The sequence below is a fragment of the Xenopus laevis genome, chromosome 7S, assembly GCF_017654675.1.
Source record: "Xenopus laevis strain J_2021 chromosome 7S, Xenopus_laevis_v10.1, whole genome shotgun sequence".
NCBI lineage: Eukaryota > Metazoa > Chordata > Amphibia > Anura > Pipidae > Xenopus > Xenopus laevis.
The window spans coordinates 101372074-101392412 of NC_054384.1; positions in this window are offsets into that span (position 1 = coordinate 101372074).

A 20339-nucleotide genomic window follows, 5' to 3' on the forward strand; every position below is an offset into this window, starting at 1 on the left:
CTGAATAATTGAATCACCTTCCAGATAAAAAAAGTTACAAAGAATACATTTATCAATCGTTAATAAAAAGCCTATTTTCCAACATTTCCAGTAATTTCCTGCAGTCATAGTGATGGCTTCTGGGAGAACTTCAGATTCATCACAAACAATTACACCATGGTGAATCCATCCCAAAAAACAGCTTTTATGAAGGTTATATTGGAACCCTAATGTAATTATGGTAGGTTATTGTGCACCCTCCATACTAGTTTCCCCTTTGTTTCAGGGACACAATATGCAGTATGATTATTTTATTATTACATTCTTAAAGAGACATTTTCATTTACAGTATTTTTTCATTATTTTTCCACTATTGGCATTACATACAATACAAAGAATTCCATAGGGTGTGTATGAGCAGGTTTAATGGCACTGGGCCCTACACTCTGTAGGGAAACATAGTCACCGATTTATTCAAAGGGTGATTTCCAAAAAAGTACAGTATGTCTTGGGTCATACCATTTTAAAACTATTTATATGTTCCACCTTAAGGTCAAGACCAAACTGAAGATTTTCACAAGCTGCTTAAAAGGGGTCTATTACTGCTAGAAGGAAGTGTGCCAAATGTTTAGAACTTTTTTAAGAATATTTGTGAAACTGCAGCGAATCAAAAAATGTTGGCGCGTCAGAATAGTCGCGCACGTAATAATTATTTGGACGCCCATTTACTTTAATGCATTTGGACAAAATAGGCGCGCATCAAAATTATTTTGACGCCCCATGACTTCAATGCATTTCAAAAATTTTTGCACATTTTGCGGTAAATTCACAACTTTTTCTATGAATTGAAACAGGACAAATTCGCCCATCACTAATAATGGAATACAGAGTTGCCTGCACTGGACAGTGCTATATGCATAAGGGGCGGAAGGTATGTAAGGCCACCCTCTACCTGTCTAAATAACATACAAGTTAAGGAATGGCAGAGGATGCAGACCTACATGGCAAGTGGTAAGGACAGTGCTAGTCTGCCCCCATGATGTGGCAATCTGCTATATACAGGTATGGGACCTGTTATCCAGACTGCTTGGGGACTGTGGATTATCCGGATAATGGATGTTTCTGTAATTTTGATCTCCATACATTAAGAATACTAGAAAATCATGTAAACATTAAATAAACCCAATAGGCTGGTTCTGCTTCCAATAAGGATTAATTATATCTTAGTTGGGATCAAGTACAAGCGACTGTTTTATTATTACAGAGAAAAAGGATGTGTATGTCTTGGATAAAATATTATTACAGAGAAATTATTATTACAGAGAAAAAGGATGTGTATGTCTTGGATAAAATAAAGACATCCTTTCCGTAATTTGCAGCTTCCTGGATAACAGATTTCCGGAAAACAGATCCCATATCTGTAAATTACTTAAAGTGGACCTGTCACCTACACATAAAAAGCTGCATAATGAAAACCCTTTGCAAATTAAACATGACACACAAATTATTTTTTTCATTAAAACATCCATACCTGTTATAAAGGTGTTTAAATATCTGAGCTGTCAATCAAATATCTGCCTCACCTCTATGCCTGAGGCAGTTCTCCAACTCGTTAGTCAAATGTAGAATAATTTGCCCAATTGGGTGGTCAGGCTAATTATGTTGGGGTATAGGGAAAAAAAGGGTTTCTGACGGATAACTGGGGCATCCCCCACACCCCCCTTACTTTCCAGCTACACATGCCCCCTAGTATTGGATTGATCTTACCAGATCCTGCGCTTTTACGAAAATCCAAGATGGCGCATGGTAAGTCTTAGCGGGTGCGTTCCACTGCGGAATGCAAAACTCTGAATTTGCTCACATCAAACCCAACCGTTCACGAAGTCCTGCCAACTTTTCAATTTTCACATTTTAGGGTAAAACACCAGAAATGTAGTAAAACCTTATGAGTGACACACCACCTGGATATTGCGACGCATTTTGCCTCTATAAGGCTTTATCAAGCAGTGACAAACCACTAACCCCTATTGGGGTAAAGGTCTGGTCTTTGCACCTGAACAGAAAAAATATCATATATCCCATGGAGTTAATTATTTCAATTCAAAGATCCAAGAGCAGACATGAAAGATTCCTCCAAAAATTACAGGGCGACACAACAATTTAACAATTGTGCACATTACTCTGTTTTAGGCTTGGGCCAGACAGGACTGAAATCAGCTTGCTGAAATAGGCAGGCCGATATCAGCCCCCGACAGCTAGCAGAATCCTCTCCTTATCCTCTCCAGTGTTCGTATCCAGAAGCCTTGTGTCGGCTCCGGCACAAACACAATTGATGGATTTCAGCAAAGAAAATCGAGACTTTGCATTTTGAGCCGAAATCTGCTGACACAAGGCTTCCAGAAACGAAGAGAGAAGGAGATTCTGATAGCAGTCAGGGGCTAATATAGGGCTACTGATTTCAGCAGACTGATTTCAGCCTAAAGAAAACTAGAAGTGACAGAATAATTCCTTGTAAGGGTTTGAGTGTTTGTGTAACATGAGACAGAATGCTGCTCCTTAATTTATTGTATTTACTCCCTGTATGTATAAATACACATTACATTTACGTTATTGTATAGCAGAACAGCATCTTTGGTTTCCTCTAAAAAAAATTATGGAGCCTTCAAAACTCTGATCTTTACTGATAAGGAAATATTATGTTAGTCTATTTGAAAGTCATTGCTTTTTGTAAGACTAAAAGAGAGATAATAGTAAACAATTTTTTATAAAAAAAAAAAAAAAACCAGGGTTGTTGTTGGCGAATTCATTGATTGTACCATCTCCTCTACTAAATACCACTTAAGTCTATTGCTATGACTACTAAAAGCACAAAGACAACATCATCCAAGTCACGGCACATACTGAGTCTTTTCATGCTGATTTTGAAGCGTTTCTCGTGCATTTTAGCTGATTTTGAAGTAAAATACTTTCTAATTTTGTACCTAGACTTTTTTTTTTGACTAAATGCCTTCTTCAAATTAAAGAGAAAAGCAGTTATTACTTATTTGTAAAATATATAAAATAAATGTGAAACATTTAGCGGGAATGACTGTCTTTAGATTATGTTGCAAAGTGTTTGGGGGCCATAGAACCGATTAGGGGATTGAGCTATTTATGTTTGGGGGTTTTCAATTTTCCCTATGCTTCTCAGTCACTTAAAGCAACAGTTCAGTATAAAAATAAAAACTGGGTAAATAGACAGGCTGTGCAAATTAAAAAATGTTTCTAATATAGTTAATTAGCCAAAAATGTAATGTATAAAGGCTAGAGTGACTGGATGTGTAACATAATAGCCAGAACACTACTTCCTGCTTTTCAGCTCTCTTGGTTTCCACTGATTGGTTACCAGGCAGTAACCAATCAGTGACTTAAAGGACATGTAAACCTCACCCCCACAAAAATGTAATCAGTGAAAAGCCTCTTTGAAATCTTTAGATACCTGCTCCTCTGGTTGTTAAAAGGTTAACAGTAAGGCTGCAGCATCCCCTTAATCACTTAGAAATCCTTCTCCTCCTCTAACATCAACATCAATTGCAAACTCACTGAACAGTTATGTCCCATGTGGCCCCCCTTATAGTCACTGACTAACTCAGAATTAGAGATTAGAAAAGCAGGAAGTAGTGTTCTGGCTATTATGGTACACATCCAGTCACTCCAGCCTTTATACATTACATTTTTGGCTAACTAACTATATTAGATTTTTTTTATATTTTGCACAGCTTATCTATTTACCTAGTTTTTATTTTTATAATGAACAATTTCTTTAAAAAATTAAAAAATTACATTATTATTATTATTATTATTATTATTAACAGTGACTTTTTTTTCTACTCTGCTTTCATTTAACTCAATTGGAGAATTTTAGCTCTTTTTCTGTTCAAAGTCTGGCTTCTCTCTGGGTCATTTTATCCAGTGCTTTCATCTTTTGTCCCAACACTTCTGTATAGCAATATAGAAATGTCGATTCTAAATGACATGTCTGGTACATGTCTTCAAAGGCAAATAAATTTAAAAGGCGTCAACATATTGATAAAGGATGAAACACTGTATAATAGTAGAACAGTTTTTGCACTGGGAATATGTACAAGCAGTGATAGAATTCCCAGACTATAAAATGCTGATGTAAATTCCTTTAAAATCAAATTTCAAGTAAACATGGGCAAAAAACCTTAAAGTCGATAGTTGGTTGACAGAAATCTGTGACAAAACTGGTCTGATACAATGTCCAAATATTGCCATTTACATTTTAAATAACATTTAAAAATAACTGTAGAGAATGTATTATCCTTAACAAGTATGTATAAAAATGTATAATTAGAGACATCAGACTGGTCATTTTTAAGACTGAAAAGCTGTTTTTCACTTGTCACCCCATCTTATGCAAACCAGCTCATATATACCCAAGAAGCATTAGTAGATAGGTGAACGATGACCTGTTTTGAGATTATAATCTATAACGCTCAAGAATACGGTTCAGTTCAGAGAGGATAAAGATGAGGCTGAAGGGGATTCCAACCCAGGTAGCTCCTGGTCTGTGTGTGCTCTACCAATGTCATCATGAGTGTTTGCTCAGTACATCATCATGCACCACTGGGCCACCGGCACATCACTAGACATCAGGGCATCAGTGTGCCAACAGAGCAAAATGCCTGCGGAGACTGATGCTGGGTACCAGGTCTTGGTCAGACTTGCCGGTGGAAGCCTTCCTGGTGTGAGAACTCTTGTTAATGTTACTCATTACTGGTTTAGACCATGACTTTTTACTGGTTGCTTTCATATACACTGCCTACCCTTACCCATTACCTCACCCAGATGGACTGATTATCATCAATGGAGATTTTAACCATGCAAATCTAAGGTCAGTGCTCCCTTAATTCCATCAGCATGTGGAATTTGCTACGAGAGGGCCAAACATGCTGGATGAGGTTTACACAAACATTTCCAGTGCCTAACGAGAAGAGCCCTGCCCACACTTCGGATACACAGACCACATTTCTGTTATGCTAATTCCAGCTTACAGACCACTCGTCAGGCACTCTAAACTGGATCTGAAGCAGGTGAAAACATGGCCAGCAGGAGCCATGACTGCTTTTCAGGACTGGTATGAGTGCACTGACTGGAACATGTTTAGGGAGGCTGCAACCTACAGTGACTACATCAACTTGGATGAGTATATGTCATCTGTAATCAGCTACAACACAAAATGCATTGATGATTCCACAATTACAACTACAGGTCTTATCCACTACTGATTGTATGTGTCAAGTATGGAAGGATATACTAACTGATGAGCGGTGGTGGAGTGTCGACTCGTTAGAAATCCCTTTAGCAGCCATTAATATTATTACTAGTGACAATGGGTTTAAAAAGTGGATAGACAAAGGAATCGTTCTTATTGCGGATATTGTTTCCTCTGATACTTTATAGTCTTTTCAGGAAATACAGGATAAATTTTGTATCCCAAAACAAAATTTTTACCTTTATTTACAGTTAAGACATATTGTCCAACCATTCCTTAAGGTCACTCCACAACCCCATCCAATATTTTATAACTATCTGGTATCTCAGTCTTCCACCGTGAAAGGCATTACTTTTTGTTATAAGATGTATAATGACCATAGGGATAAACCTAAGCCTTTCCATAAATGGGAAAAAGACCTAAAGGAGGTATTCTCACAAGAGCAATGGGCAGTAGCCTTGAAATGGCAAAAGAAGGCATCCCACTGTATCAATCACTTTGAATTAAACAGAAAAAATTTATTAAGATGGCACTTAACCCCGCTGAGAATGTTTAAGATGCACATGACCACTTCAGAGTTATGTTGGAGAGGCTGCAATCAAACGGCGGGTAGCTTCCATATGTGGTGGGGTTGCCCTACACTAGTAAATTTTTGGGAAGATGTAGGAAATTTGATCCAATCAGTAGGGGATAAGGCACCTCCTTTGGAGCCTGCTATGGCGTTGCTAAACCTGGGTATAGACTCATTTCCCAAGGAAAGTATATTGGTAATAGCTCATATCTTGATAGCAGCTAGGTTTACTATAGCTCGAAATTGGAAACCCCCTTCGCACCCGTCAATTCGGGAAGTAATTTCTAGGGTGAATAGTCAAATTCATATGGAAAAACTTTTCCAATATAATATTCGCAAATCCAGTAGGGGTGCGAACCAGTGGGATCCTTGGGTGAGATGGACGAGGGCTAATTCTAGTGGTTCACAGAGTCCAGATTGTCAGAGTTAGTGGGAATCAAATGGAAACTTTACAAAAATTGCATGGATAATGATGTACCACAACTATCACTTATGACTTAATTTTCTCTAAGAGAATACTAATTCTGGAAGGTAATTGCAATACACTACTGAACATTTATGTAAAGTACAGGGTACTAAATATTCACAAATTGTATAACACAAGGAACGTTATTGCACATCTGTTTTTTATTTATTTTCGTTTTCTTATTTTCTTTTATTTACTTTATAATGTATCTTTTCTTTATTTTGTACCCCGTTTCCTTTGCTGTACAACAAATCTACAATAAAAAAGATATTGTTAAAAAAAAAAAACAAAGTGCATTGATGATGTCACTGTCTCCAAGTGCATCACTACCCACTTCAACCAGAAGCCATGGTTCACTGGAGAGGTACGTGTGTTACTGAGGGCCCGAGACTCTGCTTTCAGGGAAGGTGACGAAGTCGCCCTGAGAACAGCGAGAGCCAAACTTTCCCTGTGCCATCAGAGTAGCTAAGCACGCATACATTCAGAGAACGTCATAGAGCGCAAGACCCTACAGAGGATAGTGAAGACAGCAGAGAAGATCATAGGTGTCTCTCTTCCTTCCATCACAGACATTTATACCACTCGCTGCATCTGTAAAGCCACCAGCATTGTGGCTGATCCAACACACCCCTCACACTCACTGTTCACACTCCTGCCATCTGGAAAAAGGTACCGAAGCATTAGGGCCCTCACTACCAGACTGTGTAACGTTCCCCAAGCCATAAGGCTCCTGGATACTCAGGGACCGGACAGATCCCTCTCACACACACACTCCATCTGACCTTACTATATACCACAACGTTACACAGACACTGTACGCCATTGTATAAATAAATAGCCATTGGATACAGTTGTTCTCTATGAGCACATCTGCACTTTATCATGTTCTTACTACTGTCATGTCACAATGATACACCCATCATGTCTGACGTTTAGCATTATTTACTTATCATATTACATCTGCTGAGTGTGCGCTGTATTGTCCTGTCCCTGCACTGTGCTGACCTGTCTTACAGGAGTTGCATATTTTTGCACTTGCACTTTTTATCTGTTGTCCGGTACTTCTATGTTGTGTTGTGTAGCACCACGTTGTTTCATTACACTGTGTACTGTACAAACGTATATGGATGAAATGACAATAAACTCACTCTTGACTGTTGACTCTCTTGATACCTGTATCTACACATTGAGACTGCTTAACCCTCGTGTGTCTGGCTCTGGTCTTTACCCTGTCATTATCAGCCTGTTAACCCTATTTTATACCATATTACCTGTTTCCGCCTCAAAGTAGGTTTATGTTTTTAAGTACCTACCGGCCTGTGTCCCGTTTCTACATCCTCTTTGGTCTTTACTTAACCCTTTAAGAATAAAGGCTCTGAAGGAAGGTCCAAGACCCTCGTCCTGACAGTACCTATAGCTCCATAGTTCCTGTTATATGTGCAAACATAAATGTGGAGTTAGTATCTTAGCTTCCTTTTTTATAAAACTTCCAGGACTTTATGATAGGAAGCAGGTATGAACTGAAGACATGGGTCCAACGAAATGCACTTTGTTCATTGGAATAAAAAGTTTAGATTTGAGAAACAAACACCTCTGAAACTACGTGTATTATATCCGATCCTAGTAAATGATAGCGTTATGCTTCGTAAGGGCAGAAACACGCACTAAGATTCAAAGAGATTAGTTGCCCGGCAACAAATCTCCTCTTCTTCGGGAAGACTAATCTTCCTAAACTGCCTCACCTGCCTTCCCACTGGCTAGAATGTAAATCTCCGGCGGGATGGCACTCTGAGCACTTCGTTTTCAGAAGTTGCCCAAAGTTGTCTCACGAGGAAACTTCAGGCGACTTCGGAAAACGAAGCACTACGATTTATGATTTACATTCTAGCCGGCGGGAAGGCAGTTCGGGGACATTAGTCACCCTGAAAAGAGGAGATTTGTCGCCGGGCGACTAATCTCCCCAAATCTGACTATGTGTCTCTGCCCTAAGACAGGTGCACCCAAGATAAAGGGAACAAGACAGAACATAAAACAATGTCAAAGATCAGAGAATCTAAGTGAACTGAGACCAGAGTGACTTAAAGAAGAACTGTTTCCAGGTCCATTGGATCAGTATCCATCTGAGTCAGCAGTTTAGGATGAATAAATTTTAGTCCAATTTGTAAACGTTCTTTCAAAGTAGCATTGGTCCATTCTGTGTAACACAGGAAAGAACTTTGCTATTCTAGTAGACAGCATCCCCAAAACATGGAGTTTACCAAATAGCAGAGAAATGGCCACACTAACTTTATTCTGCTTAGATGTGTACATGTGTGTGCTAAGGGGTGGGTTACCTTTAGTTCCCTTTCAATATGTTATAGAACAGCTCTGAGCAACTTTTAACTTGGTCTTCATTTTTTATTATTTTGCAGAGATATTTAATTGTTTGTCTTCCTCTCCTGACTCTTTTCAGCTTTCAAACTGGAGTCACTGACCCTATAAAAAAAACAAATGCTTTGTAAGGCTACAAATTTATTGTTATTGCTATTGTTTTTTTATTAGTCATGTTTCCATTCAGTTCCTCTCTTTTTCACATTCCAGTTTCTTATTCAAATGAATGCATGATTGCTAAGGTAATTTGGAACCTAGCTACCAGATGGCTGAAATTGCAAACCGGAGAGCTGCTGAAAAAAAAATCGAAATAACTGAAAAATAACAAATAATAAAAAATGAAAACCAATTGCAAATTGTCTCAGAATATCACTCTCTACATTATACTAAACCGTAACTCAAAGGTCGAACAACTCCTTTAAGGGTGGACAGAGCTGCCTTAGATTCAGGCTGAAGGTCCGTAGAAAAAGAGCAGTAGAGGATGGTGGAACTGCAACTTCAGGAGGGCTGGCAGACAAAGATGGTGGAGAATTTTCAGTGAAGTTTGGGCCAAGCATTTGATCTCTAATATATCAATATTCCCCTAATCCCCCTTCTTATAAGAAAGAGAACTGCCAAGGAAGAGTTCTGGACCATTTTGGCCAAAGTGTGGTACCAGGGTCGGACTGGCGCAGTCGGGGCCCACCGGGTTCTGAACCTCGGGGACCCCATGCACATCCGCAAAAGCTTGTGCGTCTGTGTGAATGGCAGACGCACTGCGCGCAATGGTGAACATCTGGCCTACTGCGCACATGCGCGAATGGGGAGCATACAGCAGCGCACAACTTTTTTTCCATTCAGAGGGCCAATCTAGGACCGGGTCTGGGCCGGCATGGGCCCAAGAGGGCCGACCACCGGGTTTTTTCCCAGGTTTCCCACCGGCCCAGTCCGATACTGTGTGGTACTAACGTCAAGGCAAAAGGCAAACCGTGGCAAAATGGCAAATTTTATTTTTCTCTTTCTGGACCATTAGTTCTGGTTAAAAAGCCATTCCAGAGTAAGGTCAGGGTCAAAAAACAGCAACAGGAACATTAAGAGATTTATTTATCAAAATCTGACTTTTTCTGATATTTTAAAATAAAAAAAGTCAGACCAAACTAGAATCTACAATTTGACCGTATTTATTATTTTAAAAGCACAATTTAATTGGATCAGGAGGTTTTTCCTGAATCTCTTGATTTTTTCAGGCTTTTTCCCGAATTCTACGGATTTTTGCCCGAAAAGACCGAAATGGTTGGATTTTTAGGCTAATTCATGTGCAGACCACAGAAACTTCCAAATAGGATAGGGACCTCTCCAATTGACATATACAACCTCGGCAGGTCTTAGATGGCGGATTTTCGGATTCAGACTTTTTGCGTCCTCGGGGTACATTAAATATCATTAAAATGTGACTTTTTTTTCACTAAAAATTCTGATTTAATAGTAAAAAAAAACTTGAATTCTTAGACTTTTTAGCATCCGGACTTTAATAATTAACTCCATGAGAGTCTACCTTTAGCAACTGTCACTTTTGGAAAGGGATTGTGTCTGGTGCCTAGTTACATTCTTGCACATGTGCAAATGCTGGGCAGTGTGGTGTGCACAAATCCTAGATAAAGAGTAAATATGATAAATAGAGAATTTTTAAAGACTATTCCATCAGGAAAATGGAGAAGAACAAGACAGTAAAGTTAGACAGGTGCCTGCAGCCACATTAATATTAAGGGCAACTTACACCCCAAGCACAAGCAGAAAAAAAGTAGCAATCAACAGCTAATTAATTCTGTCCTTTAAGGTCATATTGACTTAGTTATATCCATGTGGCTGTTTTGTGAGTCTCTGAGAATGGGAACGCTCCAGGTACTATATTATAAGACATATGTAAAACACACTGAAGCAATTTCCCAAAGGTTTGAAATCAAATATGAAAAAATATGATTAAGGCAGATAAAACTGACATTTTTATCTTAATAAGACTCTTTATTAAAATTACATATAATAGTATTATTTTACCCAACGCAACCAAGGCTTTGTTCCCTAAATCACAAGATTTCGATTGATTTTCTATATATTCATATGCTTTAAAAGAAAACCCTTTGGATCTTACCTGCTGTAATCAAGGCTTTTTTCTTAATCAAAAGAATGTACCACAATTTCTATATCCATGTGCTTTTATCTTTTGAGAGAGAGAGCGCTGTAAAGATATTATAAAAGATATTAACAGTAGATCTCTCTCAGGGGGGTAGTACAGCCTGTCTTGGTGATGTTCCCCATGGGGTATCTTGCTCCTTGGCACTTTCCCTGCTCCTGAACTCACCCACTCATGTCTCTGTCTGGCACCCACAAGGGTGCTAACCACAACTACTCTCCTTGCTGGAGCCAGAAAGCTGCTCACTAAATACCTGCCTCTACCTTTCACTCCTAGAGCGACTATTACACAAACTTCTACTGCTAAATACAATTTCTCTAGCTTGGGCCTGTCACCACTCAAACCCAGTCCTGTATGGGGTGCCGTTTGTCCCAAATACATTCTGTATACAAAACTATCCCTAATACACAGAATGAATGTCTCTCGTGTTATATAAGTATTTGTGACCATACACAGAGAAAAAAAATATACAAAAGACTTATTTCTATTAAAGAATAAAAACAAAATCTGGTTAGTGCACAAAAGGATGTCATTATATCACAAACTCCATTCTGTACAGTTTAACAAGCAATCTGTCTCACAAATGTATAACCTCCATGTAAGGGACGCACTTATGTGCAAAGTTACTTACAGAATGAATTATGTAAAAACAAAGTTGGACATAATATATAATAGTGTAACTAACTAGTGCTTGTCAAGCTAGATTTGACTGACAAAATAGATATCTGTGACAGAAAGCAAGATTTTATAGTACAGGATTCATTCTTTCCACAAAATGACAGTTTTGTTTCACAAAACAGATAAAATAACCATTCTGTGAAGCAACACTGACAGTCACATTCCTGAACCAATAAGAACAAAGCTTATTGCCATATACAAACAAGATGAGAAGTGGCCAGCTCTACTCCACATGGCTAAGGCAAAATATCTGACCTGCTTTAGAGGGCGCCCTCTAATGTCCCCTGTGCTGCATAGTAATAAACATGAACAAACATTTCCTAAAAGAGCTGCTGTTAAACACTACAGGTTCATGAATGGAAGTTTTTACAAATGGCCGAGAAATATAATGCTGCACTTATAATGATTGTAGAGAAAGAAAAGTATGCAAAACATAAATATGATCATTTTAGGTGATATGGCTATTCTTATTGTAGTAACCTGCTTGTGTGACCATTTTGGTTAAGGGCATTCCTGCTGTTTTGCCATGATCTTATGACTCACTCCTGTTCCTCTTCCTGTCTAAGCTAAGAGCAATAATGGGACAGGCCACACCCACCTGCCATCTTCTATTAAATGTACCAGAAGTTACTGTGCTTGTCTGGCTGCTTTGCCTGATTCTCAGAGAAAGTTTTGTATATGATAGTTAGACTCCAATGTCTCCTCCTAGCTGTAATCTTGCACCAATTGGCTTATAGTAGTCTCTTAATAATGTGCTTAGCTATAGTTCAACTACTACATAATAGATTTAGCCAGAGACTTGGGACTGATCATGTGCACACATACCTCCCAACTGTCCCTTTTTCAGAGGGACAGTCCCTCTTTTGACAACTCAACCTGAGGTCCCTCATTTGTACCAGAAAGTCCCTCTTTTCTCTGCACTGAACAGCCAGAAAAAGAAACAAAGTTTTGAACTTAATTGGCTTTTGGCAGAGAGGCCAGTACAGCTAACAGGGGCAACTAAGATGCTTTATAACAATTTTGAGATAAGAAAATAAGTACATTTAACAGTTTAGATAATGAGAAATATTTTAAATTTTTATAACCTGCTAAACTTTGTAAAGTGAACATGGTAATTAGGGGGTGCGGCCACAAAATGGGTGTGGTCAAAAAATTGCTGCACTACATGCAAAAAAAAAAATTTTGTCTCTCTTTTTATTTCCAAAATGTTGGGAGGTATGACATACCTCCCAACTGTCCCTTTTTTGGAGGGACAGTCCCTCTTTTCTCTGCACTGAACAGCAAGAAAAAGAAACAAAATTTCTAACTTACAAGAAGTCATCTGTAGTATGGGTACTTCAATGTGGTAAACTAATTACTCACCACGTAAGGGAAGTGGCCCAGGTGCACTGCCCTGAGCACTCAGCATAGGGGGCGGATGAACCGAAATGTAAAAAGGAGCAGGCACCAATTCAAAGTGTAAAGATCTTTATTGTGTCCAAAATTTCTAACTTAATTGGCTTTTGGCAGAGAGGCCAGTACAGCTAACAGGTGCAACTAAGATACTTTGTAACAATTTTAAAATAAGAAAATAAGTAATTTTAACAGTTTAGATAAGGAGAAATATTTTCAAACTTTTATAACCTGACAAATTTTGTAAAATGAACATGGTAATTACGGCGTGTGGCCACAAAAATGGGTGTGGTCAAAAAAATTGCCACGCTACATGACAAAAAATTTTACTTCCAAAATGTTGTGAGGTATGACCACGCATTCTCTATAGTATGATGTGTAGGTTATATGAGCAGCCACTCCTGAGTACTGTGTGTAAACAAAAGGGGGTCATTTAGGCAGGGGCAATTTTAGGGGATCATAATCTAGTTATATAGAAGCAACAAGCTATACAATGCTTTATATTTATTTATAACAAAAGACTCTAATCCTCTAACCCTTTCACATCAGAGTAGGTCGAGGGGGGCACAACACTAGAGCAGAGAGCACAACTGTGCCCATGTCACATGCATGTCCAGGGCCGCCAGCAGGGGGGGGACAAGTGTTCCGGGCCTGAAGGGGGGCACAGAAGTGCTGCATTTTTAAAAGAGCCGGTCCCCTTTATGAGCGCCCGAGCCGTGCGGCCATTTCACATATTACAGAATGCGGAAGTGCCGAAAAGACGAAGCTGAAGTCCCGAAGCGGCGAAAAGACCCGAATTCACGAAAGGAGTTGAAGTCCTGAAGCCTTTTGTTTACACACAGTACTCAGGAGTGGCTGCTCATATAACCTACACATCATACTATACACAATGTGTGACATGATCAGTCCCTAGGGTTGCCACCTTTATTAAAAAAAATTACCGGCCAGTGGGGGGCACCAAAAGGGTGCGGTCCGTGACTCTAAAGGGGGCGGAGCTACGCAGGGTGCCGCTGAAAGGGGCGGAGCTATGTGGCGTGCCACAAAAGGGGCGGAGCAACATCGCACAGCGCTGGAAAAAAGGTAAGTTATTTTCGAATTGGGGCAGGCCAGGGGCTTTTTTTAAAGGGTATTTCAAATTACCGGCAATTGCATTGCTGGTAAATTTGCAATACCGGCCCTGGCCTTGGCAGGTGTTTTACCGGCTAGGCCGGTAAAATACCAGCCGGGTGGCAACTCTATCAGTCCCTAGGGTTACCACCTGGCCGGTATTTTACCAGCCTAGCCGGTATAACACCAGCCAAGGCCAGGGCCAGTATTACAAATTTACTGGCAATGTAGCTGCCGGTACATTTGTAATACCCTTATAAAGACCCTCTCGGCCCGCCCCCAATCCCCTGTAAGACCCTTTTTCTTCCCACCCCCCCACCAACCGGTAACTAAATTACAAAAAGGTGGCAACCCTATCAGTCCCAAGTCTCTGGCTAAAGCTATTATGTAGTAGTTGAACTATAGCTAAGCACATTACTAAGAGACTACTACAAGCTAATTGGTGCAAGATTACAGCTAGGAGGAGACATTGGAGTCTAACTATCATATACAAAACTTATAACTTATAAGCAGCCAGACAAGCACAGTAATTTCTGGTACATTTAATACAATATGGCAGGTGGGTGTGGCCTGTCCCATTATTGCTCTCAGCTTAGACAGGAAGAGGAACAGGAGTGAGTCATAAGATAATGGCAAAACAGCAGGAATGCCCTTAACCAAAATGGTCACACAAGCAGGTTGCTACAATAAGAATAGCCATATCACCTAAAATGATCATATTTATATAAGTTTTGCATACTTTTCTTTCTCTACAATTATTATAAGTGCAGAATTATATTTCTCAGCCATTTGTAAAAACTTCCATTCATGAACCTGTAGTGTTTAACAGCAGCTCTTTTAGGAAATGTTTGTTCATGTTTATTACTATGCAGCACAGGGGACATTAGAGGGCGCCCTCTATAGCAGGTCAGATATTTTGCCTTAGCCATGTGGAGCAGAGCTGGCCACTTCTCATCTTGTTTGTATATGGCAATACGCTTTGTTCTTATTGGTTGCTTCACAGAATGGTTATTTTATCTGTTTTGTGAAACAAAACTGTCATTTTGTGGAAAGAATGAATCCTGTACTATAAAATCTTGCTTTCTGTCACAGATATCTATTTTGTCAGTCAAATCTAGCTTGACAAGCACTAGTTAGTTACACTATTATATATTATGTCCAACTTTGTTTTTACATAATTCATTCTGTAAGTAACTTTGCACATAAGTGCGTCCCTTACATGGAGGTTATACATTTGTGAGACAGATTGCTTGTTAAACTGTACAGAATGGAGTTTGTGATATAATGACATCCTTTTGTGCACTAACCAGATTTTGTTTTTATTCTTTAATAGAAATAAGTCTTTTGTATATTTTTTTTCTCTGTGTATGGTCACAAATACTTATATAACACGAGAGACATTCATTCTGTGTATTAGGGATAGTTTTGTATACAGAATGTATTTGGGACAAACGGCACCCCATAGTCCTGTACCCACCTCCCCGCAAGGTGGGATCCAGGAAGAGAGCCTTGAGCATAAGTGTGTTTTCCCTTTTAAACGTTTAAACACTGCCTCCTACTGGGCAAACCTTGAACTACAATGGACCCAGTAAAAGGGACATAGCTCCTTTGGTGAATCCAAGGATCACTTATGTGTCCAAATACAGTGGAAACTGTCGTAAAACATACCTAAACCTCAGGGTCTCTACATACATATTTAAGATATGTTGATGCCTTGGTCAAACACCACTGGCTAAATTCTATAACTGCCAGAAATGTTTAACCCTTTTTAGTGTCTTCCCGTTTTACACTTTCTAGTGTCCTCCATTTTACCTTAAATTGGTCAGTGGCATCAGTATACACCAAGACCTGTGTCATCTGCATTGTAAGGATCTGATGGGATTTGAACCTAGGACCTCTTCTGTTCAGGCTGCCTGTGTCAAACCACAGTGTTGGACAGTTCTTTTCAGTTGTGTGCGTTGAATCCAGGCTGCCCTGCTGGCTATTTAGGAGCAGACAATCACTGCTTATTCCTCTTTATATAAGTTCTTCACTTCTACATTTCAGTATTCAGACTGAGTGCCTTGCTATTGCTGTATTACTTTGTCTATCCTGAGAACTTTAGCCTGTTGCAAAAATCCAGCCTGCCCTGCGTATCCTTATGTGACCTGAGAATTCTTGCATTACCATTGTATTGTAGCCTTGTCCTGCCTTGTTTGAAGTTTGTTCTTTTCTTCATCCTTCTCCTCCCTGATCCAGTCTGTCCCTAAGTCCCTTCTGGGCCATAAGTGTATCTTGCCTGAGGTGGTAGTAGACTTCAACAACCCCATACCTCCAAACTAGTGATGTGCGGGCTGGCCTGATACCCGTGGAGGTGGTGGGTCCGGGTCGTATTCTTCTTCCTGCTCTCCTCCACCCGCCACATTCTACTGCCGACTCCCGACTTCCTGCTCTCCCTGCCCCTTCTGTGATGTCATTGGCGGGGCGGCTTGGCGCATGTCTATATAGGGAAGCCTGAATTTGGGCTCAGGCGGATGCGGGTGGGGGGAGGGCGGGTGCAGATCAGGTGCGGGTCGGGAAAACCCCGATACGCACATCACTACTTCCAACTGTCCCGTTTTTCTTGGGACAGTCCTAATTTTGACAGCTCAGCCCACAGTCCCGGCTTTGTTACTGCAAAGTCCTTAGATTCTCTTTGATCTCCTGCACTGACGCCAGAAAAGTTTATGAAACTTAATTAAAATAAGAGTCTTTTTGACAGACAGCCCGAAATACGAGGCAGGTGCACTTCGATACATTTGTAACAATTTAAGATAAGCAAAGCAAAAATCATAACAATTTAAGATAAGCAGGTCTCTTGGGGAAGCTGCGACTCACAGCTTAAAGACAAGTTCACCTTCATGAGCAAAACTGTTATAATACATAAAATATGGCCCTAAAACTCCAAGAAATGTGTTAAAACCTTTATAACCTGTCAAATTTTGTAAAATGGACATGGAAATTAGGGGGTGTGACCATAAAATGCACAGTTGGCCTGGTTTGGCAGTGGTTTTGGGCTTGGGCTCACTGGATTTTTTATCGCCAGCCCAATCCGACTCTGGCAGTTAATTGGCTCTTATGGATCTACATATAACCAAATACAAGAAGGAATATTCTTTAATCACATTGTCTTATTCCGTCATACTTGAAATATAAAAAAAATACATTAAAGTTCATCTCTAATTATTATTCTTTATTTACATAGAGCTGACATATTCTGCAGTAAGTGATATGATTATACATCAGTACCTACCCCAGTGGAGATTACAATCTAAGGTACTTATCCCATTCACACACTCTAGGCTCAATTTGAAGCCAATCATGTCGGCATGTTTAGAAGGAACCTGGAGTACCTGGAGCTAAGGCTTAGGGAGAACATACAAACTCCATGCAGATAGCGCCCTGGCTTAATCAGACCCATGACCACAGTGCTGCAAGACAGCATTGCTAACGGAATATTTTCTATTTCTGCATTTAAAGCTGAAAAAATGCAAGTGAAAACCACAGTCATAATATCAGTTCTGCCAGAATTGAATGTTCAATTAAACAAGTGACATTAGGGGAGTTATTTATCAAAGGCTGAATTTATCTCAATATTTTCTGCTACAATCCCCAATCAAGTCCACTCTGGTTTTTTTATTATTTATTTATTACTACATTTTCTCAAAAATTTGCTTTGCAGGAAAAAAACGGATTTTCACGATTTTTTCGTATTTTTCATCAGATTTTCAGGATTTCTTCGGATATTTCACCTGAAAACTCAGATTTTTCCCAGGGTATTGCACGAAAACCCAGCGAACGTCAAAAAATCATTGGAACTTCTCCTATTGACTTATATGCAACCTCGAAAGGTCTGAGATGCCGGATTTTCTGAGTCTGACTTTTCCATCCTTGGGGTTTAATTAATTTCCGAAACAAAATTCCTAAAATTCCGTAAGAATTTTTCGTGATTTTTGCATTTGGATTTTAGCAAATAACCCCCTAATAGTCACTGGGATTTCTTTCATTGTAAATGGAAAATCCTTTTTTTTTCTTGCATTTTTGATTGAGCAGCCTTGTGTTCGGCATCTCCTCTGAACCTGCAAGAAAAACACTGCTTTCCCTTTCACTGTGATTACCTATAAACTGCCTGGGACATTCTCATTCTCTCTCTCTCTCTCTCTCTCTCTCTCTCTCTCTCTCTCTCTCTCATTCTCTCTCTCTCTCTCTGTTGCTGCGGGAGAAGGCAAGTAACATGTGGTTTATTTTTATTCATTATTTTCTGCAAGACCAGGATCTTATTGTATAGGCGAGAAATAGAAAATTGACTTTTTTTTTATCCGGTCACTGTGGTTTGTTATAGTGTCATAGGAAAGAGATCTACCGTATATTCAAATAGCTTTATTAAATAGCACCTAATTAGCAGCCGTGTATCTAGTAGGCAAACAATGATTATTTTTATCAATTTGCTCTCATACCTAATATATATTATCACTCTTAACCCCTTGCAGAAAGGCTCTAGATAAATCAGAAACACGTCTGTGGCCTTGGAACATCACCATCAGCGAGTCCTTGTTTCATAGACCTTACAATCTAATTGTAGTGCATAAGACACAAGCGGATAAGTGACATTGCTGACGTCACAAGAAGCCGAGACGGAAAATCAAATCAAGCTGCCATGCTTCAGTGTCCCTAACCCCAACACAGTCAGTCCTTCACAGGGAAAAAGGCAGCAGCATTTTAATATCACTGAGCGGATTAAACTAAAGTTAATTTTTCATGGAGCGCAGGAGGGTACAATTACACTGTGTGGCAACTGCTTTTAGCCTAGGGATGCCCAGCCCATAGTCTTTTATCTGTTATGCTTATAATATAATATATCTGAGAGGAGAAAATGTTTAATTAATTCATCCCTGTCCTGTGGCCCATATAATTTAATATCTCAGACACACACACATAATCTAATACACCCATACAGAATTTGGTGCATGTATGCCAAATGCCATCGTGTCTGTATGATGGGAAGTGACTTGAGACTATTACTACTATTTAATTTCTGTGGTCCAGGAAAGACAGAAACAAAGGGGCAAATTCACTAAGATGCGAAGTTGCGCCAGGCGCAACTTTGCCGCACTTCGCCAGGCGTAGTTTCGCCAGGGCTCCGCAAATTCACTAAAATCCGAAGTTGCACACAGGGGTAGCGTAAGGTTGCGAAGTTGCGCTAGCGTTGATTCGCTATATAAAGTGAAGTTACGCTAGCGAAGGCTAATTTGCATACGGCGCGAAATTCAAATTTCAATGGAGGAACACGTATCTGCACTACAAATGCCTAGAAATCCTTCAAATCAGCAAATAAAAATTTTATTTTGTCCTACACATGTGCCCACTGTCTAGGTAAGTTGCCATGATTCAGGAAATGTAGGGGGGAGGAAGGGGAGCCCCAAAAATTTTTCGATCTTTTTCAGCCTATCACCCATCATATAGAAAACACGCCAGCGTGCTTTTTAAACAATCCCTATCTACTCTATTGCGCTTCGCCAGGTCTGAGGTGGCGAAGGAAGTCTAGCGTAAAAGGTAGCGTTCAGTACACTGCGCAAGTTAGTGAATTTGCGTAGTTTCGTCGCTAGCGAAAATTCGCCTGGCGTAAGGTTGCGAAGTAACACTAGCGAAACTACGCCAGCGTTCGTTAGTGAATTTGCGCAGTAGCGAAAATGCCAAACGCTAGCGAATTAACGCTAGCGTTCGGCGCTTCGCGGCTTAGTGAATTTGCCCCTAAAAGACCATTGTGCCCTTGTACAAGGATGAAACATGCCATTATTTTGTTGTATGAATTTTTCTTGAATTAAAAAGTCAGATCTAATAATCATGTACCCATGAAACAATTAACAGTGATTTGGAACTAATACTACAGTTTTTAGCATCAGGGGAATAAAATAAAGTCAGAAACAAAATGCCCATTGTGCCGTCGTACAAGGATGAAACCTGCAATTACTTTGCTGTATGAATTTTTCTTGAAGTAAAAAGTCAGATCTAAAAATCATGTACCCATGACACAATTAACCGTGATTTGGAACTAATACTACGGTGTTTTAGTTTTAAGCATCAGGGGAATAAAATAAAGTCAGAAACAAAATGCCCATTGTGCCATTGTACAAGGATGAAACCTGCCATTATTTTGTTGTATGAATTTTTCTTGAAGTAAAAAGTCAGATCTAATAATCATGTACCCATGGCACAATAAAAAGTGATTTGGAACTATTACTACTGTTTTCTAGTTGTGTTTTTACCATCAGGGGAATAAAATAAAGACAGAAACAAAATGCCCATTTAA